The following is a 27,715-nucleotide window of genomic DNA, read 5'->3' as shown; positions in this document are numbered from 1 at the left end:
CTCCCATCAATCCCTGCAGTAGATGGCAAAGCCAATCAAGTTGAAACTCCACCCTAACCACTACAAATAAAAGATTTAAAAAGAAGAACCCTGTATGATGGGAACTAATACAGAGACAAAAAGAAAACTACAGCATGATATCACTTATATATGGAATCTACAAAATAAAATACATGGAAACAAAGTGAAATGGTTGTTACCAATTGATAGTGTAGAAAAGGATGTGAAGACAAAGGCCAAAGGATACAAAATTGTAGTTATTTAGGAAAAATAATGCTAGAGAGTGAATATACAGGAAGGAGACTATAGTTGGTGATGTTTTGTCATTTATTGGAAATTTGCCTAAAAAAGTACTTTATAGATGTAACTGTATGAGAAAATAGATATGTTAATTCTCCTGACTTTAGTAAATATATATATATATATATACACACACACACAGAGAGTGCTGTAGACTATATATATATAAATATATATACAAATACATTTAAGAAACTCAATAAGTAGATAATTTTATTTTTGAATTTTCAACAATAGAGATCATATAACCTTGCATATATGATGCCTGAGAAGGATTTATAGGAGAAAATATTTTTCTAGCCTTCTGAAATCCTAGCAGTTTCTTCTCATTGTATCTATAGATATTTGGAGTGGAAAGAAGAAATTCTGTGAATAATTATGAAAAAATAAGGAATGAGTAGCCCAGAGATTACTAAGAAAATGAAAAAGCACAAGGAAGATAGAATACTAAAATATTCAGTCTTAAACAAAACATGCAGTGTGTTTCTCAACTTCTGAAAATAGCATTGTCCAAAAAAGTGTGTTGTGGCGTGTGTGTGTGTACAAGTGTGTGTCTGTGCATGTGTGTGTGTAGAAAAGGAAAAAGAGACACATAATCCAATAACGTTTATATGTTTATATCATGATGTGTTCATATATGAAAAGACAACACATGAACTTTTTTATTTTACACATAAACATTCTTAAATGTTAATTATTTATCTTTCAGGTACTTAGTCTTTCTGGAATGCAATTTAAAAAACCTCTATGAACAGGAGTTCTTGAACAGAAACATTTCTCACTGAGACTTCCAGGATCAAGGCACCAGAAGATTTTGTATCTGGTGAGGACCCTCTTCCTCACAATCAGTACTTCTTGATGTGTGCTTGCAGGATGAAAGATGTTGAAAGACCCGTCTGTGGTCACTTTCACAAGGGCACCAATCCTATCTGAAGAGCTTCATCCTTATGACCTAATCATCTTCTAAAGGCCCCACTTCTGGTACCACCACCTTGGAGGGGAGTAGGATTTCAATACATAAATTTTGGAGAAACACAATCATACAGGACATAACAAGGCCCTACTATGTACTTGGTGATGGTACAGTATGACTCAGTCCTACTCCCACAAGAAGCTGGAAGAATAGAAGATAGATGGATGGATAAATGGACAGACAGAGATAAGTGAATATTTAATATAATCAATGTCTATGTTGGAAGCTGGGTAAAGTAACATACAGCTGTATTCCTAGCTATTTAGTAGGCTGAGGCAGGAAGATCACTGGAACTCAGAAATTCAACATCCGTTTGGGCAACATAGTAAAACTCTGTCTCTTAATTAAAAGTTAAATATGAATGTTTTGCATGCACTGGAAATTAAAGAGTTTCAGGCAATGCATCTACTAAAGAGAGTGAGTATTGAGCTAAATATTTTAAGGACCATTTAAGTAGATGACAAAAGAATGATGTCAGTCCCACATCCTGAAAGAAAGGGCTGGGAGAGACATGAAAACATTCCAGAATTTAACAAATATTGCCTGAAGGCTGTCAAGGTTGTAGATCAAGAATAGTAGATGATAAGTGGGGAAGAATAATAATGAGAACCATGTGATTCTGTGTTTATTCTGGCAAGTTAAAGATCTGAGTGTTTTCCCAAAGATGCAAAAGAGGTTCACAAAGGGCAGACCTAATAGTATGCTTAAAAATATCTAAGTACCATGTAGAGGATAGACTGACTGGAGAGGAACCAGACAAGAGGAAAGCTGCAAACCAGGCATGGTGGGGCAGGCCTGTAATCCCAGAGGCAGAGCTAGGAGGACCCCCATGGATGCAGGCCAGCCTGGGCTACATAACAAGACCTTGTCTCCAAAAAGAAAAAACAAAAACAAACAAACAAACAAAAGGCGAGATAAGCTGGTGTGCATGTAGGAAGGGCCAATGAAGTGGGCATAATCCAGGACAAATGTGAAGAAGATATAAACTAAAATAAGATACATAGAACCATACCAAACACAAATAGAATCAAAAGTGTTTTAAACCACCTGACTTCTCTTTTCAATTGTATCTATTATTATCATTTAAATAATGCATGTATAATTTATTCATTCATATGAATACCAAGAGAATAGATACAAATTAAAATTCTGTGATAGTGGGGAGAGGGTATGGATTTAGTCTCATTGAAAGCATTTGTCTTCTTTTTTTCACTTAATATATAATGAAGCTTATAGTTTTGTGGTAACACCAATATTCTTGAAATGAAGTTTATATATGTAACTAATTTAGTAATAGAATTAATTTAATGTTTATATTCCAGAGTAAGAGAATTGCTAAGGGAAAGTTTTATTGCTGCAAATGAAAGAATTAGTTGAGGGTGGATCACATGTTGGAGGATTGAATCTCACAGGAAAATAATTGTTTAGAAAAATAATCATGGGAGATGCCAAATCACATTATGGATAACTTCATTTTTTACTTTGCTCTGGCACCAAAAGCATGAGACTAAAAGAGGAAATAGAGGCACAAGCAGAAAACTTGAAAGGGCAAATGAAAGTTTTCCTTTGGAGACATATGTTTCTTACTAAAGAAAAGATAAAAGACTACTTTGAAGCTTCCTGAGATTTTATGAACAAAGCTCATAGAGGTCGCCAAGCTGCAGACAAATGCTGGCCCTAAGTCTAAGAAAGATATGTTCAGTTCCAGGCAAAAGTGATTCAGGTTATTCAAAGCAATAATGAGTAATGGTCAAAAATTAGTAGGGGAAGTTTTTGGTTTGCATAGTATTTTTTCATTCTTGCTCAAGCTGAAAACTATATTTTAAAAATGTAACTATTCTTTTTAATTAATACTCCAGGGCTTCCTGGCCATTTGGTCTATAAAATCTAAATCCTGAAATAGTCTACATCTCATGACCACAGTACTCCAATGTAATGCATTAGCTTACAGTTGTTGTGACCTTATACCTCACAAAAATAACTTAAAGGAGGAAAGGTTTATTTTAGTTCATGATTTCAGAGGTTTAAGTCCATGGTTGCCTTGCTCCAAGGCAGAATAATCATGGCAGAAGGGCATGACAGAAGAAAGCTGCTCCCCTCAAACCAGCCTGGAAGCAGAGAGGGAAAGAGATATACCTTTTAAAGGTACACCCCCAGGGAACTACTTCCTCCAACTGGGCACCAACTCAGAACAGTTCCTTGAACTAAGAAACTCACCAGTGTGTTGATCCATTGATGAGATTAGTACCTTTGTAATCCAATCGTCTTTCTAAGCCCCACCCACCTTTGAAGATTGCTGCACTGGAGATCAAGCCTTAAATTCATGAGTCTTTCAGGGACACATATTCAAACTATAACAAATAACTTCAGTAAATATTTGTCTTTATTACCCTACAAATAAATACATGTTGGGCATCAGGAATCTTAAATGCTCCAAAATCTGGTACATTATGAGCTCCAACATAAGGCCACAAGTGATAAATTCCATGAGACACATCACAGTAAAAATGTCAGCACACTTAAAATATTGTATAAAATTGCCTTCAGGCTTCATGTCCAAGGAGTATATAGAATATAAATAAATTTTGCATTTAACTTCCTTCCCAACCCCAAGATGTCTCCTTATATGTGTGTGAATACTCTAAAATTTGAAAGAAAAAAAATCTGAAACACTTGTGGCCCCAAGCATTCCAGAGAAGGAATTCACCTTGTGTGTATCACAAGCTTAAAACTGATCAAGGATATCTGGACCTGAAAAATTTTTACGCTAATGTCTACTGATGAGTAGAGAGTGGAAAGAGCTCTATATTAATATAAGTAAATGGATCTCCCTGTAAAGTAGTCAAGATTTATGTCACTTATAAAGAGATAAATGGACACCATCCTTTATCCAATATTATTGGACACTTGCAATGCTCCAGGGATTGTTCTAGGTAGTTGAAATATGTCATTGACTCAAAGACCCATGCCTCTATGGAGTTGTACAGTTTCTTATGGCTGCTGTAACAAATTACCAACTTGGTGACCTGACCAAATACAAATTTATTTTCTTATAGTTCTGGAAGAAATAATTCTGAAATCGATATCATTGAATCAAAGTCAAAGGTTCCGAGAGGCCCAATTCCCTCTTTAGGATGGAGGAGAGATCTGATCTTTGCCTCCTTCAATTTCCAAAGCTACAGACATTCCTTGGTGGCTTTATGTGCTCCAGTCTCTGCCTCCATGATCATGTTGCTTTCGTCTCTTCTATTTCTCTCTTACAAAGAACTTACATTTTATTTGTAGCCTATAATCCAACATCCTCTGTCTTTCTCAGGATTCTTGACTTAATCAGGTCTTAATCAGGCCCTCTTTCAAAATCAGGTGACATTTACAGGTTCCAGGCATCAGAACTTGCACCTCTGAGAGCTCATATTCAGTCTACTACCATTACTCAATCTGCCACAACAATGGAGATAGATAATTGACCAAGTGACAAATAAATGATAGAGTTGGCTAGATAGTAATAAGGAAGATGGGGATGGGAGAGTAGAATAGGGTAAGAAGACCAATGATTTCAGGAGTAGGAGGCTAGAAGAAGTTGTATTTAAAGGGCTCTCTTTGGCTATGCTTCACTGGGCAAAGGGAGGAAAGAATAGGTGGAGGCCATGCTGATATCTGTAGAAAGAGCTCAGAGCACGGGGGAGCATTAAGAAGAATCCCTTCTTCCTACTCTTGGAATAGCAAGGAGGCTAGTGTGAGTATGGTAGGGAAAGGGATGGGAAGAAGAATGAGAGCACTTGGTGATGTAGGGAAGAGCCTTACAGTTCCTTGTAAAGACTCAATCTTAGTTGAAATATAACATTGAAACATTACGTTTTGAGCAGACACATGAATGGCATATTTCAAAATGTTACTTTAGCTTCTGTGCTAAAATGGACTATAAGGGGCAGGAGGAGACTCAGAGGGCTTCTTTGAAGCACTTTTGCAGTCATTTAGGTGAGCAATGATGAAGGTTTCAGACCAGTGAGGTGAGGACTGTAGATACATTCTGAAATTAGTCGTGATTATTTCCTGATTAGTTGGATATGGTGGTTATAAAGGCATCAAGGGAAGCTCTGAGGTTTTGGCCCTTTATTATTGGAATGATGGAGCTGCCATTAACTGGGATAAAGATGTCAGATGGGTGAAGTTTAGGAGGAAGGAGATTAGAAGTTTAGCTTTAGGATAAACACGTAATTGAGACCAGGATATAGACAAACAGTAGGCAATTAGGACAGGGACTCAAATAAACTGAGATGTGCCCAGGTAAATTAGATCACAAAGGGAAAGAATCCCTTGTGCTTAGGGAGGCTAGAAGGCAAGGGAACAGGGGAAGTCTCTTCTCCTAGCTTAAACAGCAAGTTTAAGTTTTAAACAGTTGTTTAAAACTAGTTGCTTAATGGGGAAAGGCCTGGGTAAACTAAGGTATGTCTGTTAAGCTGGAGTGCAAGAAAAGTCTGTCCCTGTAACATCAGAGGCCTAGTTAAAAGTAACAACCACACTGCTTCACTGTTAGATTTTGACACACCCACTGAAATAGCTCACTAGCCCACTAAAGCCTGTATATAAACCCCCAAACTTGGATACCTCCACAGCACCCACTCTCCGAACCCATCTGGACTAGCAACAGTTTTTCTTCTTTCAAATAAACTTCTCTAAGTTCTTTCCCCACTGCTGTCCCTCAACTTCATTCTGTGGCCTCCTTGGGCCAAGAACCCAGAAATAGTAGAGAATTGATTTCATATTAATTAGAAATCATATGGCGAGTTTAAAGAGATGGATGACTCTGTAAATCAGGAAAAAGTGTAGGCTGGGAATATAAATTTATAAGTAATCTGTATTTATGGATCAAATCAAAAGTTGTGGGATCCAATGAACTCTCATGAAAATAGAGAAGATTATGGAGACAGATTCAAGAACGAAGACAGAAGTATTCTGATACTGAAATGTCAGGGGAAAGTAGAGACATGGGACTAAGAAACTTTAACCAGAAAAATAGGGGAAGACAAGAGAATGTGGAGACTTGAAAGCCAAGCTCAAAGAGGAAGTGATAATAAATATTAAATGCTGCTGATTGGCCAAGAAACTTGAGGATAAAACATTGATCTTTGGATTCAGGAGGAATGTATCATAGATGTGATATACAGAGTCGATTTTGACATAGTGATAAAGGCACAAAAACTGATTGCAGTTAAATGAAGAGCCTCTTCTGAGTTCTAGACCAGCTGTCATTCCACAAAACCATTCTGCCTCAGCATAAGGTGTTATCTCATTTGGCAAAGTTCATCATTTTCCTCTTTAGGTACTTCTAAGAAAAAAAGCTAAGCAATGTTTTTTTCTAATCAAAGTGCTATATTGATGCCATGATTTTCCAGATGTTTGAGTTATTTCCCACAATCTCTTGTGTCATCAGACTAGATGCTTTGCTCTACAAACACAGCTGTGTGAATCTGAACACTGATGACAGAGTCACCCTAATGGAGGTATGGTTAACTGGCATAGATGGCTGATCCACAGTGCACAATACAATGAGAGCAAACTTATATTTATCTCTGCTAACATCTGATGAGGATATTTTGGGATAACTCCACAGAATAAAAAAAGAAAGAAAGAGAGAAATCTAATTACTTTCTGTTATACACAGAAATGTATCTACAGGAGAACAAAGGAAAATAGATCAACCTGTACAGACTACCTGGTTTGGCCTTCTCATGGAGTTATGGCTATTTTTCTCTGTAATACTTTCCTGCCTTACAACTTAAGATGAAAACTCTATGAACCAGTTAATCCTACCCATTTCATAAAAGATTTCCAGCAGCTTTAAAGCATATGTATTGTGTGGGGAAAATGTATTAAATCATGTGGACCAAATGAAATGTCAAATATGAAGATAGTACTAGGAGTAGCATTTCCCCATGAATATGCCAATACAAGGAACTACATACATTTATGGCTTGTGTCTAGATGTCCCCCCAAAGCCTCATGTGGTCATAGCTAGGGCTTTTTCAGAGGTGGCTGGATTTAGGGTGTGGGATCCTGGGATTGATTCATGCTCAAGGGCACTGGGATTAAGGGTATGAGTGCTACCTGCCCTAAGTATCCTGGATAAGATATAAGGGATAGAAAGAGCTATGGTCATTCCCTTGCTGCTTGGCTATCTTCTGCCTGCCATGAACTGTTTCTCCTCTGTGATGTCTGTCTCCCATGCCACCCTGCCTTGGAGCCTTGGATTATGGACTGAAATCTCTACAAACCGAGGCAAATAAACCTTTCCTCTTTGAACTTTTGGTGTTTGGTATTTTGTCTCAGCAATGAGAGAAAAGTAACAAAGACACATACCTATTGTAGGCACCTCTATTTTTTTCTATAAGTTTCCTGTATCCTAGTTTAGAAAGAATGTGATAGTTACCTTAAAATGCCATAACAGAATGCTGCTGACTGGATTTAAAAACAAATTTATTTTCCCATTTCTGGAAACCAGAAGTCCAAGATCAAAATACCTCCCCAGTCAGTTTCTGGTCCCACATTTTGCCTTGCAGCCTTTTTTCTATGTACTCATATTCCTGCTATCTCTTCCTCTTAATATAAGTACAAAATTCCTACTGGGTCAGGGCCCCATGTTTATAATCTCATTTACCCCTAATTATTTCTTGACAGCTTTACTCTAAGTAGAGTCACATTGAAGATTATGACTTAATATATGAATTGAGAGGCAGGGAAAACAGTTCAATCATAACAAGGGTATGAATTGCTAGTATCTCCATATTGCTGAACTATATAGCTAAACCAAGAAGATAATAGAATTAGCAACTAATTGTAAACCTTCAGGGGCTAATCAAGGCTCTATATTGACTTCAAAATGAAGCCAAATTCTTTCATTTTTAAACAATTCTTAAGTTTGAAACAAATATCCACAGTCCTCAAATTTTCCTGAATAGATCACAGACAAATGAATTTTAATGTTCTCTTTGATGGCTAGTATGTAATGGTGGTACACAGAAAAGAATGTATGTGACATATATGAGTCCTAAAGCATAATAACAAAATGAGCATCCATGAACACACCACTTATCTATGAGCTAGAACCCTTACCATTTTACAGTACTGAACTTGCCTGTGTGATCTTACCTGATCCAATCACCCTACACCTACAACAGATGAGTTATATTTGCTGTTTCAAATAATACTGCCCTGAATGGTCTTCCACATGTCTGTTGCTGCACCTGGGTTCATACCCAAGAGGGAAATTGAAAGGTCTCCTAAAGTTTGCTCAGATTCAGTTTTATGAAATACTGCCAAATTGTTTTCTAAAGCAGTAGTAACAATTTATACTCCCAGCTGCATGATATAAAAGTTTTCATTACTTTACCTCTTAAAAACACTTAGGATATGTCAACTTTATATTTTAAATATGTATCATAGTTTTCTTTTTTTTCATCTGAAACAGAAATATTGTTTATTTCTTTTCATTTTATTTTATTGGTAATGTAATGACATTCATCATTGGAAATTTGCACCTTTACATAATCTCTCTTGGTTCTTATTTTTCCCCCTTCCTGTGCTCTTCCTTCAACCCCTACATCCTGCCCTATTTACAAAGACTTTGTTTCCATTTTTCCATTTTCTCCTATTAATTTCATTCACTCCTTTCCTTTTCCCTACCTCTCCCACTTCCCCTTCCCCTTTGTCCCTTTTCTTCCTATTTCACATTATCTATTATACCCTTTATTCTTTATTTACACTTTCAGTTTCTCATACTAGAGAAAATATTCAGTATTTACACATCTGTCCTCTTTATTTCACTTAAGGGTATCGCCTCAATGTGCATCCATTTACCTATAAATGTCCCTAATTTCTCATTTTTTATGGCTGAGTAGTCTTTCATTTTATTTAAAAAAAATTTCTTTATCCAGTCTCCAGCTAATGGGCATTTGGGCTGCTTCCAAGTTTTACTTATTACAAATTGTGCTACTATGAACATGCATATATCACTGTGGTATGATTCTTTTAATTCTTTGGGGAAGATACCCAGTAGGGGAAGAGCTGGGTCAAATGGGACTTCCAGTCCTAGTTCTTTGAGGTATCTCCATACTGATCTCCACAGTGGTTGCACCAGTCTACACTCCCACCAGCAGTGAAGGATGGTTCCTCTTTCCTCACAGCCCCACCGGCATTTGTTATTCCTTGATTTCATGATAGCAGCCATTCTTTGTGGAATGAGGTGGAATCTCAGCTTGTTTTCATTTGCATCTCGCCAATGACAAGTGATGTTGAACACTTTTTCATATGTTTATTTGCTATTTCTACTTCTTTGTCTGAGAAATGTCTATTCATTTCAGATGCCCATTTTTGGATTGGGTCTTTAAATTTGGGAGGTCTGATTTTTTTAAGTTCTTTATAGATTCTTGATAGTAGAACTTTGTCTGAGGAACAGCAGGTGAAAATTTTTTCCCACATGTGTGCAATCTCTTCACACTGCTGGTGGTTTCTCTTGCTGTGCAGAAGCTTCTTAATAAGAAGATATACCACTAGTTGGTAGTTGGTGCTAGTTCACAGGCAACTGAGGTTTTGTTCATAAAATCTTTTCCTACACCAATGTCTTCAAGAGTTCTATGTAGCCTCTGTTCCAGGCAATTCAGCAATTCTATTTTAATATTTAGGTCCTTAATCCATTTCAATTTTAGTTTAGTGGATGGTGAGAGATATAGGTCTAGTTTTAATCTTTGGCAAGTTGAAACCCAATTTATCCAGCACCATTTATTAAAGAGGCCATATTTCCTCCAGTGAGTGTTTGGTTCCTTTATTGAAGATGAGGTGGCTGAGTTTGTCTGGAGTTGTTTCTGCATCTTCTAATCTGTTCCACTCATCCTCAGGTCTGGTTCTTTGCCAATACCATGCTGTTTTTATCACAGTAGCTTTGTACTACAGTTTCATTGGGGGTTGTGATACCCCTGCCATGTCTCTGTTACCTAGAATTATCTTCTTTTTCCAAAGGAATTTTTGGGTTGTTTTCTCAAGGTCCATGAAGTATGCTGCTGGGATTTCAATTGGGATTGCCTTGAATCTGTATTGCCATTTTGGAAGTATAACCATTTTCACTATATTGATCCTTCCTACCCAAGAGCAGGGGATTTTTTTCCATTTTCTGATATCATCAATCTCTCTTTTCAGAGTGCTATAGTTTTCAGAGAAGAGGTCTTTGACTTCTTCCATTAGGTTGATTCCAAGGTATTTCAGTTTTGGGGATGCTATTGTGGAAGGAATTATTTGCCCTATTTCCATCTCAGTGAGTCTATTTATCATGTAGAGGAAAGCTATTGATTTTTGTGTGTTGATGTTGTATCCAGCTACTCTACTGAATTTGGTTATTATGTCTAGAAGACTTTTGGTGGAGTTCTTGGGGTCTTCTGTATACAGTATCATGTCATCTGCAAATAATGACAATTTGACTTCTTCATTTCCTGTCTTTATTCCTTTTATTTCTTTCTCTTGTCTAATTGCCATGGCTAATATTTCCAAAACTATATTGAACAAGTGTGGTGATAGTGGACATCCTTGTCTTTTTCCTGATGTTAGTGTGAAGGATTTCAGGTTTTGACCATTTAGTATGATATTGTCTGTTGGTTTTTCATAGATGGCTTTTATCAGATTGAGGTAGAGACCATCTATTCCAATTTTTTGTAGGGTTTTTATCATAAATGCATGTTGGATTTTGTCAAATGCTTTTTCTGTGTCTATGGAGATGATCATATGGTTTTTGCAAAAGCCTTTGAAGTCTTTGAAAATGGAGATTCAGGAAAGAAGAGACAGAAAGGAAGGTAGAGATTTGAAACACAAGAATTGAAAACTTCTCAAAGAGGCTTCTTTCAAGAGGAATGATGGTGTCATGCTTCTTCTCTGCCTTCAACCTTGAGATCCAGGTTCTGCAGCTCAAGACAAGACAGGAACAGATTACTACAGTTTGAGAGCCCAGAGGAAGGGGCCTCTGGGGCACTGTTCCACCACTCTCAGCCAAGAGGAAGGTGCTTCTGGGCCACTGTTCCACTGTTCCCACCTGAGAGGAGGTGAACAGTGTGGATGCCAAGAGCACCGCCCCCCCCATCAAAATGAGAAGACACATAAAGAAGTATCAAAACCAGACTTCCAGATTGCCTGCAGCAACCCCAAAGGGAAAGGAGAAATCAGCACTCTGATACTCAACCACCTGGACTCCCTGAACTGGCAACAAAAGAGCATCTGGAAAAGATGGAATCAGAAATAATTTCTCAGATAAGAGCAGAGATTGTGCCCATAGTGCAAGAGATGATTAATAAATATAGAGAGGACACTGATAAAAAAAAAATAGACGAGCTGAGGAGCATGATGGAATCCCAACATAGGATACAAATTGAATACATAAAACAGATACCAACAGATTTCCAGGAGATTAAAAACTCCATTGAAAGTCTACACAGCACAATGAGCAATCTACACATAGACATATAATTGTTAAGATTCCAGAAAACCAACAGAAGAACAAAATTCTACAAACAGTTAGAGAAAAGAAACAAAGCACATACAAAGGAAAGCCCATCAGAATCACAGCAGACTTTTCAATGCAAACCCTCAAGGCCAGAAGGGCTTGGAGTGATGTATTTCAAACCCTAAAGGAAAACAGCCTCCAGCTCAGATTGATGTACCCTGCAAAACGATATTTCAAAATCGATGGAGAAATAAGATACTTTCATGACAAAGAGCACCTTAGGAACTTCATCAATACCAAATCAGCACTCCAAAAAATTTTAAACAATATCCTAGGAAAAAACAATGAAGATTACAACCCCAGGAAGCACAGCAGAATGAATTCATCGGGTGTGACAAGAAATTAAATGCAAAGGGGGAGAATCCAACAAAAAGAAAAAGTCATGACAATGATAATTCAATATGTATCAGTTATAACCATCAATGTTAATGGTCTCAATTCACCAATCAAAAGAAATAGACTGGCAGAATGGGTCAAGAAGCAAAATCCAACAATATGCTGCATACAAGAAGCACACTTAATTCAAAAGGAAACTCATAGACTGAAAGTAAAAGGGTGGAAAGCAATACTCCATGTGATGGGAACCCGAAAAAAAGCAGGAGTAGCTATCCTCTTTGCAGCTCAAGTAGATTTCAAACCAACACTGATTAAGAGAGACAAAGAAGGACACTACATCCTTGTAAAGGGAAGAATCCAAGAGAAAGAGATGACAATCATAAATATATATGCACCAAACACAAGTGCACCAAACTATAAAAAAAAATAATAATGGACATGAAAAGTCATATATGCTCTAATACAATAGTAGTGGGGGACCTCAATACTTCACTATCACAGATAGATCAACTGAACAAAAAATAAGTAATGAAATACTAGAACTCAATTGAATTCTTGAACAAATGAACTTAACAAATGTTTACAGAGTGTTCCACCTCACAAAATCAGAATACACATACTTTTCAGCTGCACACAGGTCATTCTCCAAAAGAGACCACATATTCACACATAGAACATGTTTAAGTAAGTGCAAAAGAATTAAAGTTAGCCCTTGTATATTATCAGACCATAGTGTGATGAAATTGGAGATTCATAGCAAAAGAAACCAGAAATATTTCATAAGCACATGGAAACTGAACAACACACTTCTGAAAAACCAATGGGTCACAGAGGAAATTAAAGAAGAAATCAGACAGTTCCTTCAATTAAATGACCACGACAATAAAACATATCAGAATCTATGGGACACAATGAAAGCAGTCTTACGAGGGAAATTCATAGCAATGAATATGCATATTAGGAAAACAGAACAAGCCCAATTAAACAACCTGATGCTGAACCTCAACCTTCTAGAAAAAGAAGAGCAGGACAACCCCAAAGCTCATACAAGGGAGGAAATTATAAAGATCAGAGGAGAAATCAATGCAATGGAGACTAAGAGAATGATACAAAAACTCAATGAAGCCAAGAGTTGGTTCTTTGAAAGAATCAACAAAATTGACAAACCTTTAGCCAACCTTGTCAGAAAAAGGAAAGAAAAGGCCCAAATCCATGCAATTAGGAAAGAAAAGGGTGAAATTACAACAGACCCAGCAGAAATCCAGAGGATCATCAAGACCTACTTCCAGAACCTATACGCCAATAAGATGGACAACACAGAAGAAATGGACAGATTCCTAGATACATATGAATTACCAAAGTTGAACAAAGAAGTCTTAAAAATTCTAAACAACCCATTATCAACCAATGAAATTGAAAATGTAATTAAAAATGTACCAACTAAGAAAAGCCTGGGTCCTGATTGCTTCACCACTGAATTCTACAAGACATTTAGAGAGGAACTACTGTCACTGCTGTTTAAACTCTTCAATGAAATTGGAAGGGAAGCAATACTCCCAAATTCATTCCTGGAAGCAAGCATCACCTTGATCCCCAAAGCAGAGAAAGACCCAACCGAACAAGACAAATATAAGCCAATCTCACTAATGAACACAGATGCAAAAATCCTTAATAAGATATTGGCAAATAGAATGCAGAAGATCATCAAGAAGATCATACACCCTGACCAAGTGGGATTCATCCCAGGGATGCAGGGATGCAGGGATGGTTCAACATATGCAAATCAATCAATGTAATACACTATATCAGTAGAGCCAAGGGCAAAAACCGTATGATCATCTCCATAGATGTGTATCATAGTTTTCTTAATGTTTCTCTTAACTCATGAGATTGAGCATCCTTTGAATACTTATTTGATTTGCATATTCTCTCCTCTTTAAAATGTCTGTTGCCATCGTTTGTGCATTCTTCCATGTTTTGTATGTTACATATACATACATAAGTATTAATGTACATACACAATATATATCTTTCATTTATGTGTTTGTGTGTTACTCAACTGCATACATAACTGCATAATGTTTTATATAATTTTTTCCTGGATATTTGATTTATGTAATTTAAACCCTATCAGTAATTTCTCCCAACAGTGAAATGGATATAAACTAAATTTTAATTTTAATAAGGTTAAATTTATCAATAATTTATTTTGAGTTCTGATTCCTTTTGTAACTGAAAAAATATTTTTAATCATGAGTTCATAAAAATATTCTCCTACACTGTATTTAGAAAGCTTTACATTAATAATTTTCACATTAATTGTAAATGGACTTGCTTTTCGTTTACAATAGATCTCTCAGTACTGGCATCATTGATATTTTAGGCTAGATAATTCCTTGTTGGTGGGACTGGGCCTGTGCATTGTGGAATGTTTGTATAGCATCACTCAATGTCAATAGAAATTCATCTACTGTGATTAAAATCAAATTGTCTCCAAGTATTGACAAAAATGTCTCTTAAATGGAAAAATGACCCCTTGGTGAGAAGCTCTGGTATTTAGCATGAGGAAATCTTTTTTTTATTTTCATATAAAATAAATTGTTCCAGAAAAAGTATTGGCTAGCTCTTCTCTCCACAGTGACTTTTTTCACTTTTTATATTTCAGAATCAATATAAGTGAGATCCATTTCTTATCCCTCTGTTATATTATATGAGTCATTTGTCTATCCTTCTTCTAAAACCTCTAAGTCTGAACTACAATAACTTTATAAAATCTTGTCACATGATAAAGCAACAATCCCTACCTTCTTCATTTGTCTTAGAAGCATCTTGTATATAATTAGATTTTTACAACTCCAAATACTTTAAATTCTGTATGTCAAATTCTGCAAAAAAAATTTGAAGGGATATTTGATTGGAAGTGCATTGAATATACAGATGAATTTGTCAGAGTTTTATTTTTAAATTATTGTCTTTCACGTAGTAAAAGTGATTACAAGTATAAATTCTGAAGCAAGACCATCTAGTGGAAGATTCATTGCTATCACTCTTGATACATGAGTCTTTCAACAAGTTATTTAAACTCTCAATGATTCAATTTTCTCATCTCTAAAATAAGCTACCTCACAGTTGACAATGAAGATCAAATGAGCTTGTATATAAAGCAACCAGAACAACTTCTATAACAAAGTATGCATTAAGTTTGCATTAGATATTTATAAGTAATTAATGATATGTAATAAAACATCTTCCAAAAAATTCTATATCTCACTTATTAGACATTGCAAATTGTCATATTTTTGTTGCCATTAAAAATGAGAAATTAGAGACATTTATACTTAAGTGGATGCACATTGAGGTGATAATCTTAAGTGAAATAAATAGGACACACATGTATAAATACTGAATAGTTTCTCTGGTGTGAGAAACTGAAAGTGTAAATAAGGACTAAATGTATAATAGGCAATGTGAAATAGGAAGAAAAGGGGCAAAGGGGAAGGAGGTGGGAGGGCTAGGGGAAAGGATAGAAGGGAATGGGATTAATATGAGAAAATGGAAAAATAGGAACAAAATCTTTGTAAATAGGGAGGAATGGAGGGGTTGAAGGGAGGGCTGGGGAAGGGTGAAAAATGAAAACCAAGAGAGACTATGTAAAGGTGCAAATTTCCAATGATGAATGTCATTATATTGTATACCTAAAATGTACCAATGATTAGAATGAATAATCGATAATGCAAAATAGGAAGAAAAGGTCCAAAGGGGTAGGGGTAGTGGGAGGGGCAGGGGAAAGGAAGGAAGGGAAAGGAAAAATGATGAGAAATGGAAAAAATGGAAATAAAATCTTTGTAAATAGGGAAGGGTGGAGAGCGTGAAGGGAGGGCTAGGAATGGGGAAAAAATAAGAACCAAGATGCATTATGTAAAGGTACAATTCCCAATGAGAAATGTAATTGTGTTGTATACTTACAATGTACCAATAAAAGAATTTAATTTTAAAAAATGGCACTTTTTTTGTTTCTTAGACTGGTATGTAGAATAGCTCATTGCATTAGCTCTTCATAAGTTGAATTTACATATAGCATATAGCCATCTTACTTAATTCTTATAATTTGTTCATGTATTATTGTATATTTTTATAAATGTAATCATATTATGAGTTTTGGTTCTTGTCTAATCCTCATACTTTCTTATTTCTTCTTTTTTTTCTTTTCATTTCTTTTCTTTTTTAATTCCTTTTCTGGTTGGAATACACAGGATAATACAAAATAGAAGTAATGATGGAAGATGGGTTTTTTACTAAAAATTTAAGTTGAAAGTTTCCAACTCTGCCCAGTTGCTGGTTAATTGTATATATCGATTTGGTTAGGTTATAATGCTCACTTGCGTGGTTAGTCTTGATTTTGCTGTGAAGAAATGGTTAGATATAATAAATATTTAAATTGGTAAACAGAATAAATCCAATTACCCTCCATTGCTTAGGGGAGTCTCATCCAACCTGCTAAAGGACTTAAAAGGCTGGGGTCCCACAAAAAAGAAGAAATTCTGCTCAAAGATTCTAACCCAAAACTCCAACATTAACATCTGCTAAAACTTCTAGACTGTTTCCAGCCCTATAATTTTTAGCCCTTCTAATTCCCAGAATCACATGAGTAAAGGAAATCTGTATGTATATTTATCTGTATCATTATATAGCATGTTGATCTTTGTCTGTTTCTTTGAAGAACTTTAACTTGATCTTAACCTCCAAGTTATTTTAACAGTAATACTGTTTGACTTTTTCTTTCTTTTTTAAAGTCATGTAGATCTCACACTCTTAATGCGAACATTCATAAAGTGCTAATGAGGAACAAAGCCATATTATATAAAAATGTTCAGGAAAGACATAGAGGTTACCTTGACTCATTCTAAAGTAAATAAATTGAGAAAATTTATTCTGAAAAAGATATGATATTCAAGCCAAATCCAACATGTCTCCAGATTGGTGAATATGTATCTCTTTACACAAAAAATACAAACACATTGGACTTAATTGTGTCATGTTATGCATGACCTCTGGCACCTGTTTTCATTTGTGAGTTTGTCCTGACCAATGACATAATCTTTCTTCAGCATGGTGTCTGCAGGACATTCTCTGCTAAGAAAAATGTACTTAAAAATATTTGAGAATGGTACTTCAAAGAAAAAAGTACAGAAACTTATCTTTGTCTAGAGTATATAAGGATAAATATAAAATATGTCCTTCATTACTTCACTGAACTGAGGTTAAAGGGACGGCCATAATTAAATTTGAAAATCTATTGACAGCCACATCTTCTTCAATGAAAATGGATAATCAATACCTTAAAATTTAAAAACAATCTCAATTGAGGTCATAGTTTGAATAAATATGTAAAGGGTAGAAATTGTGACCCACAAACTTGAATATGAAAAATGGTTTCTTTACTTTTATGATATTTTTTGAGATGAAGTCTCACCGTGCTGTTCAGGTAGTCTCAAACTCCAGGTTTAAGTGACCCTCCTGCCTCAGTCTCCTAAATAGCTAGGACTATAGGCATATACTATGGCCAGGCCAAGACTATAGGTATATACAGTGGTCAGGCTAGTTTTCATTATTTAAAACCGATTTCTTACACTACTAAAACCCTATATACAGGAATAGAAAGTATCCTTTTGTGGGAGGTTCTACATTTTAACTTTCCTCAGAATTTTACAAAACTACTTTGAGTTTCATTTTTTAATTTAAAAAGAAACCACAACAACCTACATAACCCACAGTAATAATTAAAGCTACCTCAAACAGATGGAAAAAATTCTATCACTTTTCTCCTTACCTCCCAATCACTACTGATTGTGCCTCAGCATTTCCTACATTCACTATGTTCAAATGTTTCCCATCTGAAGACCAAATTTCTCTTCTCCTTGTATTTCTCCTTACCTTTTCCCTCTTCTCTTTATAATGAACTTCATATTTTTGACTTTGTAAGAAATACCTAAGCATATAATTTGAAACAAATCATTGCAGAAAAGCCAAAGACCACTTTGAGAGCTACTACATATCAATACTCCTTATTCCACTCCAAAACAATTTACCTACTACAAAACATTACAAACTGTATTTTTTCTTTTTCTACACATATGTTACACACATAATAGCTGTAGAAAACAGATTAAGATGTGACATACATTAATCCCAAATCACATATTTTGTAAAACTCTTTAACAATGTTTTTCTCTTAAAATATATTTGCAAATCTTCTCAGCTGTACCTCTCTTTTACAAAACTGACAAAAATACTGCATAAAACCGCATAGAGAGAATATATTAAAGTTATCCTCCCTTATATTACTATATGTTATTTGTGATTTCTCAACACTATAAGCACCACTACTTTTGTGCTACAAATGTGTGACTTTGTATATGCCTCAGAGTATAGTCCTAGTGCTGTGTGGAATATACATATTTAGAGTGTATTTTTGAGATATAGAAAATGTGCATTTAAAAAATACATACTAAAAATGGTGTTCTTTGAATCTCTATATATAGAGATTATATATATCTGTTAGTACAATCTGGAAGAGTCATTCACTTACAGTCCAGTTTGATAAAAGAAAAATATTCAATTTTGACGAATATGTTGTTGAAAATGCTTCACTAATGTTTTAATTTGTAGTGTTCTCATAATTGGTTAAGTTGAGCATATTTTTTAATTTTGCAAATATTTGCATATTCCACACCTCTAAATTGCTGTTCACATAATTTGCCTACTGTTTATTGGGTTGTCCTTTCTTATTGTCTTTATGACTGTAGACATTATTTATATACTCTTAATTGATAAATAGCAGTGTTCAAAAGGTAGATGTCACAAGCCAACATGAGGCCTACTAGCTTGTTGCATGAAGAGAGAATGTACATCCAGGGAGAGGTTCTTGGAGCATCTCAGAGTTTTTATATGTTGACATCCTTATCCTCAATGTGAGGTTATAGGAAATGAGCCATTTGGAAAGAAGTCCTCATGAATGACATTAGTGCTCTTATAAAAGAGCACTTTCTTTCACTCCTCTTGCCCTGTGAGGGCAGAGACAAGGCAGCTTTCCATGTGTCAGGAGCCAAGTTGTCACCAGACACAAAACCTATGAGTCCCTGATCTGGGTAACAAATTAGTGCTCCATATACATGATTTTCTTGTACTTTATATGTCTATCCATTACAAAAGTTGTACAGTGTAAACAGTCACATGTTCTTAAGATTACTGTCAAGTTAATCTCCTCATTATTTTCTCTTACTCTAAGTAATCAATGGCAAAACTTCTGTATCCACCTCTTTATCATTTCAGTATTTACACAAATTTACAGTTGCATATGTTACTTTCTTTACTATTATTTACTATTATTTACTTTAAAAATACTATATGATAATCTCAAAAATTAGCATTTTTTGATATAAAAAGCCATCTTTGATCAGTTTCTCTTTTACTAGGGACCTCCAGGGAAAAGTCTGTGAAGTTGAATCAGAATATGAGAAAAGATTGCTAAAATAGTGAGATTCCAGGCAGGGAGGAAGGACTTTAAAAAAGGGTTGTCAAATAATTTAGACAGAAGCTAAAATAAAGAAAAAGAAGAAGCAGAATAGATGTTGACAATGGCAATATCTTCCTTATTAGGGACTGTTGCTAAAGGTTAAGAACTCAGTTCTTTGACATTTTGGGGGGGAAACACTGCTAAAGTCTTTTTTTTTTTCTTTATGTTTTACTTGGCCATTTCAGTTGTGATTCTTGGAGTATTATTTTTTTATGCTAGCCTTATGAGTTTAAGATTCATAAACATTACATACTGTTATTGTTTGGATCGTACATGTCTCCTACGGTCATTTGCTCAAGGTTTGATCAAGAGCCTGTCATACTATTGGGAAGTAGTGCAAATTTGGAGGTGGGGCCTAGTGGGAGGAATTGGGTCATTGGTGTGTGGTCTTGAAAGAAGTACTGGGACCTCAGCCCTTCTTGTCTCACTTCTTGACCACCTTGATAGGAGCAGTTCAGTTGCACCATACACTCTAACCATGCTATTCTGCATCATCTCAGGCCCAAAACTACAGAACCAAATCAACTGAGGATTGAAACCTCTGAAATCACAAACCAAAATAAACATTTCCTGCTTTTAAATTGTTCATCTCAAGTATTTTGTCACAGTCACAAAGAATTGACAAACACCCACACCAAAACAGTTAATGTGCTTTTTTTTAAGCTGGCCATCATTTGTTTTACATGACATGGATATTTTCACCATATCGATATAACATTATTTTCAAAGGCTGCCAAATATTGAAAAATACTGAAATACCATAGTATTTTCCAGCTCTCTTCTTTTGATCCATCAAATTGGTAAATCTCAAGATAGATTTATAATACTCAGTGCTTGACAAGGATTCCCATCACCAGCATTTTCATACACTGCTGAAAGGATGTGAAAACTATAAAACTTTTGAAGAGAAAGCTGAAAAGTTCTATCCTGAAGATATAAAGACAATAAATAATATGTAGAAGGAAATATATCACTCCATTGTTTGTATAATAAATGACTGTTAATAATAGATATTTTCTGCTGAATAATTATAGATTTATAAATATCACATTGCATTTTTAGTTGCTTTTTATTCTGGAAATATATGAAACAATGCCATATGTTTTATTCCTGTGATTCCTAAGGTCAAGGATGACATCTGTTCCATTTTTACTGTGGACCACTAAATTCCACCAGGACAGGAGGTGGCCTAATTAATATTATTTGAAAATAATGATGATGAAGCACACAGAACCTTCTCTTCATCTGTTAAGGGATTCCATCTTCTTAACTTTGCATGAAAGTATTAATTATGATATTTTCAAACATTTTCTGAAGCCATGGTTAACCACAACTTAGATTTTAAAAATTAACACTGCCATAGATATTTTGGGTGAACCAAATTATCCTTCTACTCACCCAAACTTTAAAAAGTCCAGAATCTTTGTTAGAAATGTTAGTTATTTTCATACATGATAATTTCATTTAAAATGAAAAAAATTAGTTTTAAAACGTACCGATGCATTTTGACATGATTTTTGAAACCTGATCAGCCTTTTGCCTTATTCTTGGTTATCTTTGTTATTTTTTTAAAATTGACTTATGTCTTTATCTCAACTTCAATGAATCACATTTTTCCGTGAGCTCATTGCGATTCCCTTTGCTCTTTCATTCTGCTCTTTCCTAGGTACCATTATAAATTTTTATCTACGTAATTTTTGTTTTATATGAATTTTTTAGGCAGTTTTCTCTAGGTAGATCCTCACAGTCCTACTGAGCTGAAAGATCTGATGACAAAAAATGAGAGAGGGGACATTAGTGCTATCATGTTCCAATCCTTTTATTTTTTGGATCAGGAGCTTCAAGTAGATAAAGAAGACATAAGGAAGGATGAATAAAGTTACAAGTCATGCTGTTATATTGATGAACTGTCTTCTCAGATTAAAATAGTAAAGGTTTGGGTTTCAATGAATACCTCAACCAAAGACAGACAATACAGTTCAATAATAAAGTCAAGGTTGTTTATTTTCCCCATTCATCCTTTCATTCATTAATTCAGTGATATTCATTTAACAAATAGAATCACAAATTATCATGCTCTTGGTCCTGTCTCCATAAGGAATATATCATTTTGGAGAGAAAATAGGCACGGAACACTCCAAAAAGAGGAAGGAAGGGAAGGGAAGCAAAGAAAAAGAAAGGAAGATGAAATGAAGGGGAGTGTAGAAAACTTACAAACAAGGCATGGTGAAAGTAGAGAAGGAAAAATAAAGGAAATTCATACCAAGAAAGGGAATTAGGTCCTGAGTGATTAGAGGATTTCTTTACATGGAAAAAGAGAATAAACCCTTGTCAAAAACAACACTTTCATTCGGTTGTGTGCTACCTCCATTTACTTTTTTAGTAGAATATTTCACAAGGTAGGGTTCAGGAACCTGGACTCAGATGTGGCCCAAGAGTAAGAAGGTAGACAGTGACAGATGAACAAAGAGGTCCCTCCTGAAAAGCACCAGATCAAGGCTATCATCTGGCACCCATGGTGTCATCTAGCTGAGCCTCCCCAAAGAATTATGGAGATCTTCCTAACAAAGCCAGATTCACGCAGCAACATGGTTCGGACCACACAGACATCCTGTATCAGTGACTGTCACCACTATGGCTCACCAGAAGAAGCTTTGTTTCACACCAACATTCCACAACATCCCAGGCAAGAAGAGTATTGTGCAGCATCAAAAAATAGATATGTGGCAAGGAATTGTGTTTCATTTATTTTTGATGGATCTCAAAACTCGATCAGGCTTACGTAATAAGGAGGGCTTCCATGGCCACCATTAACTAAAATTCACAGATTATGTTGTGACTCTCAGAATATAAGGATGGGATATAAGCCTCAATGAGTTAATGGGTAGAATTATCCATTTGTTCATTGGATATTTTATTTTGGCATTTACTCAACATAAAATAAATATTAAAATTATAGTTCATTTGCATTTTAGTTGCTAAGAAGCCTAACTCGATTGCACTGAGATGTGTGAGGGAATTTTTCAGTTAGAAGTTTATATTTGATCCTTTGGGTTGGATTCTCACAGAAGTCACTAGAGTTCATGACTCTCACCATCCTTTTCACAAATATGCTTTCTGTTTATAAATAGATACTGAAGGAAGAAAGTGTGGAACATAACAACCCATATATTAGCACTTCTGTAAAATAATCAAATAATGTAGTTTACTGAAAATGAAAATCACGAGTTAAAGATTGATAATAAATATAATGAAAACTAAAAATAGTTAAACTTAGACCTGCAATTTTCCCTGTAAATTTCTTTTTTAATTTTTTATTTTATTAGCATATGTATGTAGTACATAATGTTTGCATCCCTTGTGGGAGTGGTACCTGTACATAGCACATCTTAATTTCTTTTGTCTTCCCCTTTCACCTTCCTCCCACATCCACCCATCCCTTTATCCCCTCCCTTTTTTTGTACATGTTTGCTGTACCTAACATTAACATTTCTTGTGTGGAGTCTGTACATGTTCCTAACACATCCAAATTCCTGTTTCATTCTCTTGCCCTATTCTTCCCTTCCCCTTCCCTCATCTCTTGATACCTTTCCCCTTTGAGAAAGACCTGCAAGTTTCTGAGGAGAATGCAGAGGGAGTTTTTCAGGCAAACAAATGGAGTTTTATAATTCATGACTTTAACGTTCTATGTAGTCTTCTGGACATATGTGAATCATGGTTATTCCTCACCATCCCCATGGCAATATAGTTGTGGATTCAGGCTCCAATTTTTGTTTGTAATGTCCTTTTTCTAAATGACCACCTACATATCTTATATATGTTTGTTTCCCTAGTAGTTAGCACAAACATTCGATATATGTTGTTGGTGCTGAATTTAATTGCAATTTTATGAAGCTAAAATCTTCCACTTAATAGTGAAAAAATATGGTTTTCCATTCTATCACTAGCCAACCATTTAACCTTGAAAAAGGTGTTGAAATTGGCAGATCGAAATTGCCTTAAATAAAGAAGACTTTATAAAGAAGACTTTGTATAAAAAGGAACTTTGAGGAATGACATTTAGGGCCTTCTCAAAGTGTATATGAAGAAATTAATTTTGTTAACATCTTTTGAAAATCTGAAAGCCACTGTCATATCTCTTTTAAGTTATTTTTCTGCCAAATTCTCAAAAACCAGCTTGCTAGATGACCTCTACTTTGGAGTGCCTTCAATCTTATGGAAACATAACAATGATGGAATTAATGTGGTTGTATCTCAAGCAACAAGTGCTCTGGAAAAATGGCAGGAATGGCCTTGAACTCAGTCTGGTTTCAAAATAGCTTTGACATTAATTGACATTCTCCATTTGGTTTTGATTGTTTGATTTTCACTCACATTTAGAATACTTAAAAGCTATGTCTTGGTCCTATTTTGACTCACTTGTAATTTGCTGGAACTTTTTACTGCCCTCAACCTGAAGAGGAGACTATAACTCTCTGGTACTGCAAAGTGAGTAATAAGGCAACTATTCCCAATAAGAAAATGTGGTATATATATATATATATATATATATATATATATATATATATATACACACACATATATATATGTATGTATATATGTGTGTGTATATATATATATGAAGAATCCATTAACAAGGTTAAAATGAGTCATTTAAAAGAAAACGTATGGATCTTGAGACAACAATACTAAAAGAAATAAATTAGTCACAGAAGATTAAATATAACATAGTTTATCTGTGAAAAATCTAAAATATAAATATTTTTAAAGCAAAATGAAATAAATATATTAAGAAACAGGAGGTAGACTGTAAAAATGGAAAGAGGGTTTGGGAAGAGAGAATTGTACAGTAGGTAGTGCAAGTAATAATGATTAAGATATGATATGTATATATATGAATCCCCCAAAAAAATGTAATCACTATATATTGCAAACGTATACCAATAAAAATTAAATTAAAAATAAATAGAGGAACATTCATAACTAGGAAGTTGCAATTGGTTGTGACATTTAATGTATGAATAAATATGAAATTTATATTTATGCTTGATATGCCATCCAGAACTATTTCTATTTTGTATTGACTTGTTTCATTTAGATTCTTTGTATATACTTGGGAAAAAATCTTGTAGAATTTTAATGGAGAATGGTATAGGTGGAAAGAGCTACAAATATATGGTCTTTTACTTTTTCTGATACTTACCTCATTTCTCAATTAAAGATACTATTTCTTATTTGATAATAACAACAACAAATAAATATTAATATTGCAGTGTTTTCACAGCTGTATAAGTTATGGTACATTAGGCATAACAGAGCCATTTACTAGTGGTTAGTATTATATTCTCTATTTAAAATTAATGTTATTATTATTGGTTTTGGGGGTTTGTTTGGTTTTTTTTGTAGCAAGGAGCGAACAGGACCTTGTTCTTGGAAGGCAGATGCAGTGCCACTGAGCCAATTCCCTGGCCCCTAATTGATGTTATTATTATTCCTGCTCTTTGTTTTCAAAAAAAGAGCTTATATCTTAATTTTCAAATGAGAAGTCTACTGATGAAAAATTTATGTTATACTTTAATAGTTGTCACTGAATGTGAGCATCAAGTAAAAGACCAGCAGCGGGTGTGACATGATGTCCTTAAGTTGATTCCATCTACAGTGGAGTAGAAGAACCTGGTCTACTTTCTCCATGTTAAGAGTAAAGCCTTGAAGAACTTTATAGCTGATCATGAATTGTAATATAAACTAAAATGGTAATGATTTGCTTAATTTTCACAGACTCCTCCACTTTCCTAGAGACATTTCACCATTATGTAGATTTTAATTTTAAAACATCATGGTAAACTACCCAAGGAAGACAGGAATAATAAAAAAGAATCACACGGTATAGCAATATTATCCAGGAGGTCACAGTATGCTTCTGAATTGACATTCTAAAATTTTTCTTTCTCACTTATGAAGTTCCCAGGTGGAATTTAGGGAACATTAGAGAATTATATGATCCCCATGAGTTAGGATAATATCACATATATGAAAACAACATGATGCTATAGTTTTTGCTCTTTAAAATGAATATCCATCTTTCATTTACATGTATTGTTTTGTGGACAAAAGTAACTCCAAATAATTTTCAAATATTAAAATTTGAGACTCTATAGATGCTTCCATAACTGGCTGTGTACCTCAGGACAAGGAAATGTTTATGTTCAGGTTGCTATAGCAATTTTCCTGCATTCCATGAATTCTACTGAAAGCATGGGACAGAGAAACAGAAAAGATTAAAAAAGATGAAATAAATCAGAAGTTGGTACTACTCAAAAGTTGGCAAAGTTTGAGTATTAAATCTCTTGCAAAGCAACATACAAAAGGAGTCATTTCTCCAACAAAAAACAGAATATTTGTCTTTATTGCATATTTACTATAAATTGAATGCTATGTTATACATAAAATGTAATTAGTCATAACTATCATGACAGGCCTCTGAGGTTGGTATTTTTAACCATTTTGTTAATGAAAGAAGAAAAAGTTTTATGGAGATTGAGAAGCTTTCTAAGGAATGCACAAGTATTAAATGGGAACACAGGGACTTAATGCTAGCCTGTGTAACTCCAAAACCTGTGCCCGAGACAGACAAATGGTATGACAGCTCTTTCCTATGTAGAATTACTTCATACACCTCTCTCATACTCCTTGATTCTGGGACTCCTATATACACACCAGTGACATAGGGCAATTTCTCCATTACCAGTGGAGTCAGGATATTCTAAATTTTCCACCCTGAATTTCCTCAGTCACTCAAAGTACCCTGCTTAACTTTTCCTACCTTTAAAGACATGCTTGATTTTAGTTAGTAATTGACTTTAGATAAATTATGTCCCTTTTTCCTTACAACATAACAAAGAGTAGTATAAATGCCCTAAGTATTTAAATAAGTCAAGGATTTAGAAAAAATGGTATATTTTCCCAGAATTATTAAAAATGGTCATCTAATAGTGATTAGATCAATAATTGAACACTTTTCCATTTTAATGTCTGGAGAGAATGTTTAGGATTTTAGAGTCCACTGCAGATTTGAATGGTTTTAGTTAAGAATTTTAATAAAAGCTAAGATTAGATTAATAATGTCAATCAATTAAAACCTAACAAATCAATGAATATGTACACCTACTTTTCTATTTCTGTCAGGCTTTAATGTTATATACCCTGAAAATTTGGCTAGAAAATTGAATAATAGGGACTTCATTAATGAAGTTCACAGTTTTATATATATATATATATATATATATATATATATATATATACACACAATATAAGTGAAGAAAAAACAACTAATTTTGGAGTAGGAGGAGGGCAGAAAACAAAGAACAAACATGACCAGGAAAACCAGAATGGGGAGGATGATGAGCAAAGAGATGAATCAGGGGGATGGTGTGGGAAAGTAAGCTGCACTTTAAGCCAGATGTTTAACAAATAATAATGGACAAGGAGGTCCATTAACCAGAAGCCAGGGAAAATCCACAGAGCTTCTAGCCATGAGGATATTTGAGAAAAGGGTGATTCAGATAGAATAATAGAATAGTTGTATAAAAGTTATTTCCTTACCTTCTTAAGAGCAACTCCTATATCTCACTCTGCCAAAATCCAATTCATGGGGACCCTAAATTTCCCCTGATTTTTCACCAGTTTCCCAGTTCCTTGCAGCTAAAACTCAAAAAGGAATCTACTGACTCATTTGCTTGAATATTTAACTCATCTCATAATATGCAATGATTGGTTTTTATTTCCTTGTTGGTGCATGTTTGGTGGGAAATCTGTATCATTACTCTCCCTTTTCCTTTTCTTCTACCCCTGAGCAACTATTATCAACTCCGCAAGACCAAAACCCAAACTACTGGATCCCTTAGGTTCCCTTCTCAGAACAGGAGCCCAATTTTAAGAGAAAGTCCTTGACCATTTCAGGTGGGGGATTACTTCTATACTAATGCCA

Source organism: Heterocephalus glaber, unplaced genomic scaffold, assembly GCF_053883595.1.
Source record: "Heterocephalus glaber isolate CG9 unplaced genomic scaffold, H.glaber_assembly_v1.0 deba00000122, whole genome shotgun sequence".
In the NCBI taxonomy this organism is placed as follows: domain Eukaryota; kingdom Metazoa; phylum Chordata; class Mammalia; order Rodentia; family Bathyergidae; genus Heterocephalus; species Heterocephalus glaber.
The sequence above is the reverse complement of the archived record's forward strand: the minus strand, read 5'-3'. Positions refer to the sequence as shown.